This window comes from Heloderma suspectum, chromosome 4 (genome assembly GCF_057233095.1).
Source record: "Heloderma suspectum isolate Gila_16-S chromosome 4, 16-S_ref, whole genome shotgun sequence".
Taxonomy (NCBI): domain Eukaryota; kingdom Metazoa; phylum Chordata; class Lepidosauria; order Squamata; family Helodermatidae; genus Heloderma; species Heloderma suspectum.
This window is the reverse complement of record NC_139461.1, coordinates 134,823,000-134,836,349: the sequence shown is the minus strand read 5'-3', so window position 1 is coordinate 134,836,349 and position 13,350 is coordinate 134,823,000. Positions and strand designations below refer to the sequence as shown.

Genomic DNA, 13,350 nt, shown 5'->3' with positions numbered 1-13,350 from the left:
TTCAGGTAGAACTGTACACAGTATTCTAAATGTGGTTGCACCATAGATTTATATAAGGGCAGTATGATATTGGCAGTTTTATCCTACATTCTTTTCCTAATTATGTCTAACATGGAGTTTAGGGATGTATGAAAGTCACTTACCTTTTCGCAGCTTGGCTTCGTGGTGGGGGGGAGGTGCTTCGCTTTCCCCCCCGAAGTTCAGGCGAGGGGGGGAGGCGCCCCACCTCACCCGGCCGAAATTCAGGCTGGGGAGAAGCGCCCCATCTCCCCGGCCGCGAAACAAAAAGTAAAAAAAAAAAGACCCAGTGATAGGCTACGTGACGATTTACGTAGCCTATCACGGCTAGATTTCCAAAGTCAGCCATGATAGGCTACGTAAATCGTCATGTAGCCTATCATGGGTGACTTTAGGAAAAAAAAAAGCGCGTACGCAAATGGCGGCGCCCATGGGGCGCCGCCATTTGCGTTCCTTATTTTGGCACGTCTAGTCTACGTAAAGATTTACGTAGACTACGGCGAAAATAAGGGCAACGCAAATAGCGTTCCCTTATTTTCGCTGTAGTCTACGTAAATCTTTACGTAGACTAGACGTGCCAAAATAAGGAACGCAAATGGCGGCGCCCCATGAGAGCCGCCATTTGCGTACGTGCTGGTTTTGTTGTTTTTCCAAAGACACCCGTGATAGGCTATGTGACGATTTACGTAGCCTATCAAGGCTGACTTTGGAAATCTAGCCGTGATAGGCTATGTAAATTGTTACGTAGCCTATCACGGGTGTTGTTGTTTTTTTTACTTTAGTTTTTTTTTTTTGCAATGGCGAACCGCCACCGAACCGCCGCTGGGACCCGCCGCCGAGAGGGACATTCGCTGAAGGTAAGTCCCGTCCCGGGGGGGGGGGGGCAGGCGGAGAATTTCCCAACCAACTTCGGGGGGCCGAATGCGTCGGCGCTTGGCCTCCCGAAGATTCGGGGAGAAATTCTCCGCCATCCCTAATGGAGTTTGCCTTTTTTACAGCAGCCGCACACTAGGCTGACATTTTCATCGAGCTGTCCACAACAACCCCAAGATCTCTTTCTTGGTCGATCACTGCTAGCTCAGATCCCATCAAGTTATACTTGAAGTTGGGATTTTTTGCCCCAATGTGCATCGCTTCACACTTGCTTACATTGAACCACATTTGCCATTTTTGTTTTACTCACCCTAAATAATTTGGTATCATTGGCAAACTTGGCCACTTCGCTGCTCATTCCTAATTCCAGATCATTTATGAACAAGTTAAAAAGCATTGGTCCCAATTAGGGAAGTTGGAGAATTCCACAACGGACTCCAGTGAGGCCGGATTCTTTACAATTCGGCCCCCCGGAGTCCGTGGCGGAACGGACTACCCCCAGCCACTAGGGCTGTACGAACGTTCTGCCACGGATCTCGGGGAGGCCGAACGCCAGCGCATTCGGCCCCCCGAAATCGGTCGCGGAAAGGCCCCCCGCCCCACCAGGACGGGACTTACCTTAGGCGGATCTTCCTGGCAGCGGCAGCTCTGCTGCCGCCATTTCCAGGTAAAAAAACACAAAAAACAAAAAAACGTGATAGGCTACGTAAAGATTTACGTAGCCTATCATGGCTAGATTTTAAAAAAACACCATGATAGGCTACGTAAATGTTTACATAGCCTATCACGGAAGATTAAAAAAAACAAAAAACAAATGTGCGTACGCAAATGTCGGAGCCCATGGGCGCCGCCATTTGCATTCCTTATTTTGGCACGTCTTAGTCTACGTAAACATTTACGTAGACTAAGACGGTGAAAATAAGGGGAACGCAAATAGCATGTACGCGCATTTTTTTAAAAAAATCAGCTGTGATAGGCTACGTAAACATTTACGTAGCCTATCACGGCTGACTGCAGGGATGCAAACGGCGGCCGCTACGGCCGCCGCCATTTGCGTCCCTGCTAGCCAGCGGCCAGATGTCCGGCTGCTGGCGGAGCTGGCTGGCGGCTCCGCAGAATTGTTGCGGAGCACAGCCAGCCGGCCAGGATTCCGGGGGGGGGGGAGGAACGGAGGAACGGAGCACCCCCCCGGCGAGGATTCCGGGGGGAGGGATGGAACGCCTGCCCCCGCACCATCAGCATAATCCCCGAAAGGTAAGTGATTTTCGTACATCCCTACCCGCCACCCCCCAAAATCCCTGGAATGGACCTACCTGGCAGTGGCTCCGGCAGCAACTAGGGTTGTCGGAGAATTTCTCCACGAATCTTCAGGAGGCTGTGCGCCGACGCATTCGGCCCCCCGAAAGTGTTGGGGAAATTCTCCGACCGGCTGCCGCCGCCACCATTGCAAAAAAAAAAACTTTAGTAAAAAAAAACAACACACACCCGTGATAGGCTACGTAACGATTTACGTAGCCTATCACGGCTAGATTTCCAAAGTCAGCCGTGATAGGCTACGTAAATCATCGCGTATTCTATCACGGGTGACTTTGAAAAAAAAAAGCGCATACGCAAATGGCGGCTCCCATGGGGCGCCGCCATTTGCGTTCCTTATTTTGGCACGTCTAGTCTACGTAAAGATTTATGTAGACTACGGCGAAAATAAGGGAACGCTATTTGCGTTGCCCTTATTTTCGCCGTAGTCTACGTAAATCTTTACGTAGACTAGACGTGCCAAAATAAGGAACGCAAATGGCGGTCCCCATGGGAGCCACCATTTGCGTACGCGCTTCTTTTTTTTTTCACGGGTGTGTGTGTGTGCTTTTTTTACTTTTTTTTCGTGGCCGGGTAGATGGGGCGCTCCTACCTGGCCTGAATTTTGCCGGCGAGGGATGGGGCGCCTCCCCTCCGGCCTGAATTTCGGCTGGGTGAGGCGGGGTGCCACCCCCCCTCGCCTGAACTTTGGGGGGAGAACCGAAGCGCCTTCCCCCCACCGCAAAGCAAGCTGCGGGACGAGGTATGTCCCTTTCGTCCATCCCTAGCAGCAGCTCCAGGTCGTCTTCTGGGCTGCTGCGGCTGCAAATGGCGGCTGTCATAGCAGCCGCCATTTGCGTCCCTGCTTTAGCCATGATAGGCTATGTAAATATTTACGTAGCCTATCACAGCTAAAGCAGGGACGCAAATGGCGTAGGGGATGCCTTTTGCGTCCCTGCTTTAGCTGTGATAAGTTACGTAAATATATACGTAGCCTATCATGCCCTAGTGTAGGAGCGCAAATGATGTCCCCTATGCAGGACGCCATTTGCGTCTGCAGTAGCCTGGCAGTGGATGGAGACCCTGTTGCGGATCGGCCCGGCTAGCGGCTCTGCGGACTGGTCGCGGAGTGGATCCGGCTGGGCAGGATGCCGGGGGGGGAGGACCGGATTGCCTCTCCCCCCATCAAGGATTCCGGGGGGAGGACCGGATTGCCTCCCCCCCCCCCCGCGGACCACAGTGGAGCCAGGTAAGTGGGGTTTCGTACACCCCTGGTCCCAATACAGATCCCTGTGGGACCCCACTATTTACATCCCTCCAGTGGGAGAATTTACCATTCATTCTTACTCTCTGCTTTCTCTTCTTTAACCAGTTACTGATCCATAAGATGTCCTGTCCTCTTATTCCATGACTGCTAAGTTTGCTCAGGAGACTTTGGTGAGGGACTTTGTCAAAAGCCTTTTGGAAGTCCAAGTAAACAATGTCTACCAGATCACCCCTGTCTACATGTTTATTGACACTCTCAAAGAACTCTGAAAGGATAGCAGGACAAGACTCACCTTTACGGAAGCCGTGTTGATTCTTTTTCAGCAGGGCTTGTCCTTCTATATGCTTACTAATTTTATCTTTAATAATGCTTTCAGCCAATTTACCCAGAACAGTTATTAAGCTAACCAGCTTGTAATTTCCCAGACCCTCCTGGATCCTTTAAAAAAAATTACATTGGCCATCTTCCAGTCCTCTGAAACAGAGGCTGATTTTAGGGACATGTTGCATATTTTGTTTAGAAGATCAGCAATTTCATATTTGAGTTCTTTAAGAACTCTAGGATGGATACCATCTGGGCCCGGTGATTTATTTGCTATCAATTTATCAATAAGGTTGAGAACTTCATCTTTGGTCACCACTATTTCCCTCAGTTCCTCAGACTCCCTTCCTGAAAACATCTGTTCAGATATCTGTCCTATATTTTCTGCAGTGAAGACAGATGAGAAAAAATCATTCAGCTTCTCTGCAATCTCCTTGTCCTCCTTCAGTACTCCTTTAGCTCCATTGTCATCCAACCACCCTAGCTGGTTTTCTGCTTCTAATATATTTAAAGAATTCTTTATTGTTGGCCTTGATGTTGTCAGCAATATGCTCCTGAAAATGCTGTTTTGCATCTCTTATTGTCTACTTGCATCTCCTTTGTGCAAGCTTGTGCTCCTTTTTGTTTTCCTCATTTGGGCAAGATTTCCATTTTTTGAAGGGAGCCCTCTTTTCTCTAATTGCTTCCTTTACACTGTTCGTTAACCATGCCAATGACCTCTTGGACTTGGTACTACTGTTCCTAACCTGTAGTATACAATTTAGCTGAGCATATATTATTGTGGTTTTGAGTAAACTCCAAGCATTTTGAAGGGATTTAACCCTCTTGACTCCCCTTTCACTGTCCTTTTCACCAGTTCCCTTATTTTAGAGAAGTTTCCTTTTTTGAAGTCAAATGTGACTGTGTTGGACTTTCTTAGCAATTTTCCACTTAAATATATATTAAATCTGATAGCACTGTGGTCACTGTTTCCAATTGGTTCAACAACATTTACATCTCATAGTACATCCTGGGTGACACCACTTAGGATTAAATCTAGGGTCACCTCCCCTCTAGTCAGTTCCATGACCGACTGTTCTAGGGCACAGTCACTTAGGCCATCAAGAAATTTAACCTCTTTGTCGGTGACTGGAACATGCATTTATCCAGTCAGTATGAGGGTAATTGAAGTCACCCATTATAACAACACTTCCTTGTTTAGAGACCTCCCTGATTTCATTTTCCATCTCAGCGTCACCCTGAGCCTTCTGGTCTGGGGGACGACAGCACATTCCTAGTGCTAAATTAGTTTTGTAGCTCGGTATTGTCATCCACAGTGTTTCTGTGGAAGAGTCTGCTCTGGCACATCAGTCCTGTTCTGAAAAAATAAATAAATCCTGGACCAGCTCTCCCTGTATTCCCCCCTCCACTACACTACTGATACTAAATTTAGGCTAGCAATTTCAAAGGAAAGAATTGAGAGAATCAATGCTGGCATTTGTTTTTGTTTTTTTATTGTTTTTTTTAATCTTTAGTCTCAAGTACACATTATATTTATTTGATTTTTTTTTAAAGCCTGATAAGAGCTTCCAAGAAAATGCAAGGAATTGTACAAATCACAAAGGTACATTTCATTCTTAGATATGCTAAATGGATCTTCACTCCAAATGACATTGACAATCTCTAGAAGAACTCTTGTTCTGGCAAACTCTTGATCTGGCCATGTAATTCAATGCATCAAAAGATGTAGAAAGAGCAAGATAAGTAGTATGAATTTAAGATATGAAGTATAAGCCTCTATCTAACAGATTAGTCAATATCCAATTAGCCAGAACATTAGTATTTTAGTTTTGTAGACTTCCATGGGGCTAGAGTTGGATAATATCCTGATTTCTGACTTACCTGTGTTATGGCTGGCATGATAGCCTTTAAAATTTAATGGGGGAAGGAGGAGTGAGTGAGCTAGTTAGTAATTTACTTCTATCACAGTATGAAAACTAGATACCAAATTAATTGTAAGAAAAACTGTAATCAGAGATGTGGCTGTTTATTTACATTAAAATGCCCCAACTATGAAAATGAGTAGAGGTACTACATAGGCATGCACTGTACACAGGAACTTTAATACACAATGATCCAAAAATGCATTTTATCTTCAGTACTATAAACTTGAAAGGCAAAACAGAGCCTTGCTCATCTTTGAGTACTTATTCAAAAGCCATAGATAGTCCTGATAAGTATGTGGTAAACAAAGAGCACGATGAGATCAGTTTCCAGTTTCTTTTTCTATACTGATTCTTACAGTTTATTGCTGTAATAGAGTTCTCTAAACAAAAACAGGCAGATTATCAATCAGCACAAAAGACTGGCAGTGAATTCATCACAAAATATTAATCTGCAACATGTTTAATATTTTGTATTAAAAGAAAAAGCAGTTGCTCTGGCATTCAGTCAAAAATACATGAAAGCAGTAGCTAGGATCATGAAAGGTTCACATTAGGGACAAGCTGAAATGGGCATCTGATTTCCATGAATAGTTTCACATACCCCCAAAAGCTTATCAATTGTTGAGTGGTTTTTCAACTGATGGGCATGCAAAGGGGTGCTAACATGTTTCTAGACAGAAAAGGGAACAATTATGATTGAATGGTGCCAAGTAGACAGAGTTAGCCATGGGTAACATCACTGAGGACAAAATGAATTCCTCTCGTTGCCTGCCCTCATTTTAACCAGAGCCCTGGTGGCATGAATGGATTGGCCATCACAGTGTAGACAGGGAGCAGCAGTCCACTTGTCTTGGTGAGGGGCTAATGGGTTCCCTCTTCCCCAGGGCTGGCCCAAGACATTTTGCTACCTGAGGCAAAGGCCAGGATGGCTAGGAATGTACGACGCTTGGAATTCCATTCCGTTTGAGCTCAATGGGGTTCCACAGTATTTATGTTGTGGTAAGTGGATGCGGACTATAGTGGATTTTTTTTCTGATTCTGGAAATGTTTCACGAATTTTTTCGGGTCCCACCATTTGCGCAAATGGTAATTTGCAGAAAACGGGTTTTGTGCGTGTGTGGATGTTGACATTTGTGCAAATAGGGTTATATGTGTGTATGTATAGACAGACAGACAGACATAAATTCCCTGGTCTTTCGCAAGCACACAAGAGTGCAGATTCAGCGGTCTGATATGTGTAGTCTTGCTTTGTCAATTTCCTTGTATGTTTCAGCTGCCAACCAGAGTACTGAGTGGAGTAGATAACACACAAGGAAACTGACAGGATGTGACTTATATAGACCAATTTACCTGCACTTGCGAAGGAACGGGGGAGGGGGAGGATAATATTAAGACAAAAGGAGAACCCATTTACGCAATTCAGAAGCACCAAATAAGAAAAAACGGCAAATGAACTAAGTGCACCAAAGGGAAGTGGGGGACACAGTATCTTCCACTTAGCAATATAATCCTCTTGCTATTAAGTGCTGAACTGACACTTGTCAGTGTCCTCCTCCCGTTCAACACTCCTCTGAGTCTCCAGCAAGCCCAGAAAGTGGAATTATTGGTCCCCCCTCCACTTTTCCCAGCTCCTTCTCAGTATAGTTACCCTGTTGTGCAAATTTCCCCTCTGTTTACTGCCCAGCCTTTAAATTTGCATAAATTTAGAGGCTGGTAAGTAAATGGAGGGGAAATTTGCATAAATTTAGAGGCTGGAAAGTCAATGGACCAGAAATTTGCACAAATGTAAAGCCTTTACATTTGTGCAGATTTCCCCTCCACTTTCTAGGTGAGGCAGCCAGCCAGCAACAAGCAAACATGAGTACTGCCAGGGAAGGTACTGGCCCAGAAAGATGGGAATGGTTGGGGGTTATTTGCCACCCAAGGCATCCACTCAGCCTACTTATAGGGCTGCCCTTGCTCATCCTTCCTCTACTTGCAATGTGAGGGTGCCATTTGACCTCACTGATGTTGGCTGAATCCAACTGCCTATGTGGCTCCATAACTTCATCACTCTCACTATAGGGTCCCTGACTGGCTAGGATGATGGCAGAACTAGCAAGAAGAGAATGGTTTCTAAAAATTGGCCCTGAATGCATAGTGAGTACATAAGAAAATGGCAAGCTTTTGTGGAACAAAAAGTTCACACATACCCAACATGCAGTACATTACTACTTGACATTCAATTTAACATAGGAGAGAGAGATTTCTCTAATTCCCCATGTTTATCCAAACAAATCCAACATTTATGTTGAGAAGGCAACTTTAAGGGCTTCGATGATATATATAGCATTGCAGAATATATTTGGTTATTATTTATAAAATGTCTAGGCCACCTCTCTGCAGAGAAATATCCAAAATGTTTGCAATTAAAACATTAACCTGCCCCTCAAGTTACAAAATATCACCAGCACTGCATCACAGTGTTCCATCCAAAAAGAACAAGAGCAAAAGGCCAGAAAGAATAAATAGATGGCAGTTCCCTGCAACCTAATGCTAAGGAGAAAAGTAGCCTTACAGCCCCAACCCAAGATGTTCTAGAATGACAGCACCACTATTAAGAAGGCCCTGCTGCTTCTATGTTGTACAATGTCTCTAATGGATTAAACCTATACAAAATATGGTTGCCAACTTTTCAACCGGCCTATCCAGCTTTTCCTTTAACAACCGTTTGCTTCGCAGCACTTAGCAGGTGATGATATTTTCCCTATTTCAGAATGGGGGAGGGCGGCAGGACAGATAGGTTCAGAAATAACTAGCTTTTATACTCCAAGCTATAATCCCTTTGAATTTTGGCTAGGTTTCTAAATAAGCTCAGGCCATTCTGAGATGCCCCTATCCCTTTCTCCAAACTTCACCCCTCCAGCAAAAGCCCAATGATGTGTGTTGGGGAGGGCTGCTACTTGGGCCTTGGAAAATGCTCAGAAAGGAAGAAATTCATTCTGAATCAAGATGGAAGGGAGTTGACAGCTTTCCTATAACCCAGGAGTGGAGCCATGGGCCACATGGAGCCCTTGCCACCCCCTAGTGTGGCCTCCACTGCCAAGCCACCACAATTTGCAGGGCTGGTGAAAACATCATGGGTTCCCCACCAATTTCAGTTGAAAACAAGCAAGATTTGGCAGTTTTAGGCTTCCTTAGCAGTTTACCACTAAAAATGGGTGGCAAACCAGCAATTGTTTTGTGCCCCACAGAGTGTGGCCTGTGGGAGGGTTTGTGAGGGGCAAAAATTGCCCCTGGAACCCCCTGAAGTTGCCCACTCCTGCTATAACCGCTCTAATCTTCAATCAACATATATCAGCTTCTTCATACCACTACAGCTAAGATGCTTCTTAGAGATATATTACCTTTTTCTACAATAATATTGAAATCATCTTATATTTCTCTCTTTCAATTTCCAGTATAGTATCTTTAGGAAGCTTGTAATTGCTTTTGCTCCATGATGGTTGGAATGTCTCATTACCTGACATTTTCCTTTTGATCTGTTAATTCTTTGTTATGGCCAACAGCCCAGACAAAAAACTTTTACTACTAGAAATGGGGGAGAGTAGAGTTTGGTTGCAGAAAGTAAAGCCTGTTTGCTCTGTTTTCCTCTCTCCTCTTTGCAGCCAGTTTCCTGAGTCCTATACAAATTTGTGAAATTTACTAGCTCATATCCCAAGCAGCTTCAGGCCTAGACAATTTCAGTCCTAAAGGTAACCTTTATAAAAAAAAGTAGAAGAAAAATGTTCTTGGTGCCAAAGAAAGGAAAGACACACTTTTGAAATAAAAAATAAAGAGACAATGTTATTGAAAAGAACAGTGCTTTGCTGTTGGGCCTGAATGAATGGCTGTACAGTAGTTCTCCCCACTATCAAAAGACCACTGAAATGCTTGTGCAGATGTTGATATGCACACATCCTTCATAATATTGAGTTTTTTTTCAAAAAACCCAACAACTATAAAACTTCTCAGGCATGGGGGAGGAGAGTAAGTGTGTGTGCTATTCACTACGTGTGATGTCATGAGCACCACATCCCATAGGTACCCACAGCGGCTGCATATATACCGTCATCACATTTGCAGTTGTGCTGGTCACACCCTATGAATTAGTTTCAGCTTTTTCTGGGTTCTGGCTGACATGCTGCAGAAACCCAGGAAACTCTCATAAAGGGGTGTGGGAGGGGTCTACCAGCCCCAGCATCGTGCAAGCAACCTTTCAGAGAATGAAGATAAAACAGGCTTAAAGAATTCCCCTTGCCAGCCTATAGCTTCTCCAACTCTATGGGGCTGTGCAAAGGTATCTCCCTCAACATCCACATGAGGCACTTCTACAGTAATTCCAGTGGACTATCTGTTCTTTCCTCTAGCTTAGGGATAAGGAATGTGTGGCTCTCCAAATGTTGTTGGACTACAATCCCATCATTCCTGACTATTCACTATGCTGGCTAGGGCTGATGGGAGTTGTAGTCCAACAGCATCTAGAGGACCTCACGTTCCCGACCCATGCCCTAGCTGTTACTGCCCTTACTTTAAGCTGTGACAGCCCCTCACACAAATCTGCACTTCCTTGCCTCCTTGGTTGGTTCAGCACTGAAGAACTCAGTTTTCTACCTGACATTCAGACACAAACAGCATGGCAAAGTAGGCCAAACAAGGGTTCCTATGAATCAATCTTAAATCCACAGGTGGAAAAAAGAACTCCAAATAGGCTAGTCATGTTATCCCCAAATTGGGTGGACTGGATGCTGCACTGGTGAGTACTGGTTCTGCGCCATGGTCCAGACCTCATATGTGAGAGTGGCATGTTCACCTATTGGGCCAGTTTCTCCTGCTGCTCCCTTCCTGCAATTGGGCCAGCTTCTGCTCCCTTCCTGCAACTGGAAGGAAGCAAATCCTCTCCTTACCTAGCCTGCATGGGTACAAGGTACATAATTTGCAAAATATAAAATAATGAGCCAGTAACAATCATACTATATTTTAGGGGAAAATTTCAAACTCCCTGACTCTAAACACATTACTTTGAAAATAATGATACTTATTTCAAGCTAGTGTGTTTAGGATTAAGCAAAAGTTAGTAAATAAATGCTATTCAATTCACCACCCACCACCCCATTTCAAATTACCTGGCTCTCATTCAATTCTGTCTGTACAGACAATTCTGGGCCTCCTTACTGTGTCAGAGTAAGCACAGGGACCAGAAACAGAACTGCTGCTCCCCCTGGCATTGAAATCTTTTACATGGAAAGCATAGAAGAAATGTTGCTGAAAGATGTCCTGACCCCTCCTCCACTCACGTTACCCTTCTTGCACCTGTGAGAAACACAACTCATTCACTGTAAGTTACTCATAAGCAACGCTGATGGTTTTAGTTACAAGCATCTTGTTAATTCAACATGAATTATTTCAAGAGCAGAAGGGAGCTAAAACATTTCAGAAGAATTGCTTTAATACACATATTTTCCTCTTTCTTTGGCAACATTTGCTACTGATGTTGTTGAAAACCTACATATTTAATTAAAATAAACCTTTAGGAAGTTCTCAGAAATTATATGCTGTAATAATCATACTCAAAAGAACTGCAAAGAAGGACATATATCTGAGGTGTAGTACCAGATTTAACCCTCATAGGCAATACTGAGTTCTCTCCAGTTCATTAATGGATCCAGATCCACAATTTTAAGATAACATGTAAAACAATTTTAAAAATAACCTGACCCATGTTCCCTAGTACCATTAGAGTTTTTCCTCATACTTGCTCATAAACAAGTTACTGTTACTATTGGCAGAAATCAAGATAATTACCATGATTCAGAGAAATTTGCTCAAATAAAAATTATGCAGCTACTTATAAATAAGATTTCAGTCCTCTGTAGCTGTATGTAGCATAAACCAGCCTTCTGAAATAAAGATTCATTAGTTTAGGAATACTTGGTTTATGTTTTTAAAACCACATTTAAGTATCTTTTGCTTTTAAAAATTGACATATGAGAACCAAAATTCAGATACAGTAGTTGTACCTGCTTTTAACGTACCTCAAAATCCAAGGACTTTATAATCTATCAAGAAATGCAACTTGGTATACAGTTGTATGTGTGTTTCTTAATGACTACCTGCAGCTTTAAAGAACATTTTCTTTTGGCAAGTGCACATTGCCCTGTCCACTTTTTCATTTTCAAAGCCTCTCTTATATAACAGACTGCAAAAACACCACCTCTAGAAGACACAATCAAGATGGAATCTCATGTTTCTGTACTGCAGCAATCAGGATAGGAAACTGTTCCTCAAGTATAACTGGTCTAAGCCATTGATTAGACTCATTAACTGTGCCTAATCTATGCAAAGTTCACTCATAAGTGTGTAGTCTTTTACAGTAGTATTCATTGAAAGCCCTGGAAAGGTGGACTCAGTCAAACCTAGAACAGAATACTTGTCCAGATGTCCAAAGAATCAGCCATAAAGACTTTAAGGATTTACTACAAACATCACAGGTCTTCCACATCATCACAAATCAACTAAAGAGATTGCTGCATGCTCCCTAAAGCCATTAGGGGACCCCAAGGGCCAGCCAGGAGACTATACACTGCATAAAAGCTCTAACCTATTTTATGCGAAATCTTAAATATATTCATTCTTCCAGACAGTATCTCACCACAATTGCAAATAACCAACCTGGCAATATATTCCCTCCATAGAGCTGGTAGAAAGTAGATGGGTCATGGCTGTGGGCCTTCTTTTTGAATAAAAATGTTGCATGGACTGGCGTGTTTCAAAGACATTTTCACTCTGTCTTTTGCATTGACAAGATCCTTTGTTTCTCATGAAATACATTATATTCTCTCTTACAAATGAAAAATCCCTACAATCATGTGTGTGTGTGTGTTGCAAAGAATTAGAACTGCACCAAACTGCATGACGTCACACAGATCATTTATTTATATGATGTATAGATCATCGATGAGGTCTAAAAGTTTCACTTCCCCAGCTGCTTTCCATGAGAAATTGTACACCAGTCTTGGGAAGTGTTTGTAAATACCCATCCCTGCAGTTCATAAAAGTTAATAGCTGGTGCTTTAATAACATGCCTATCAATCTTTTTCTAATTATCTGTAGCAAGCTACTGCAAAGTTTCCTGGATGCGATTAACTGCTAAGGTTACCCATACATTTCTCAGCTAAATGAAGTCACACCCTTTACATTTAAAGTATGCTTTTGAAAGCAAAAATGTGCAAGAGATTGACAAGACCAGCCTCTTTCCCTGTATCCTCTTGTTATAAAACAACAACAACAACAACAACTTTACCAAGCTTCTAATACCGTCCCTTTGGGAAAGATCTCTCCAAGATTCCCAGCAAAAGCTGAATATGTGCACCACCATTTACTGTCTCGTCTGCTGCACCTCCTCTGTAGCGACTTGACTCACAGTAGAGGCTAGGTTAGAAGCAATCGATGCAAGCACATTACACACCAGAAAAGAGGAAAGGAAGGGGGAGGAAATGGATCGAACAAGAAGCATCTTTCCTTTCAGCCATTAATTATAAATCAGCCAAATATCAAGAAAGCCCTTGTGATGCAAAATAAGGACTCCACCCCCCTCCAATTTGTATAAAGACATATGCACATGCCCGAGAAGCC

At 43.4% G+C, this 13,350-nt stretch overlaps 1 protein-coding gene across 1 annotated transcript in view; it reads right to left on the bottom strand.

Moving 5' to 3' along the window:
• The window catches only part of CTNND2 (catenin delta 2), an 861,592-nt gene that overhangs the window by 846,952 nt on the left and 1,290 nt on the right, over positions 1 to 13,350 (bottom strand). The gene's annotated exons all lie outside the window — the stretch shown is intronic.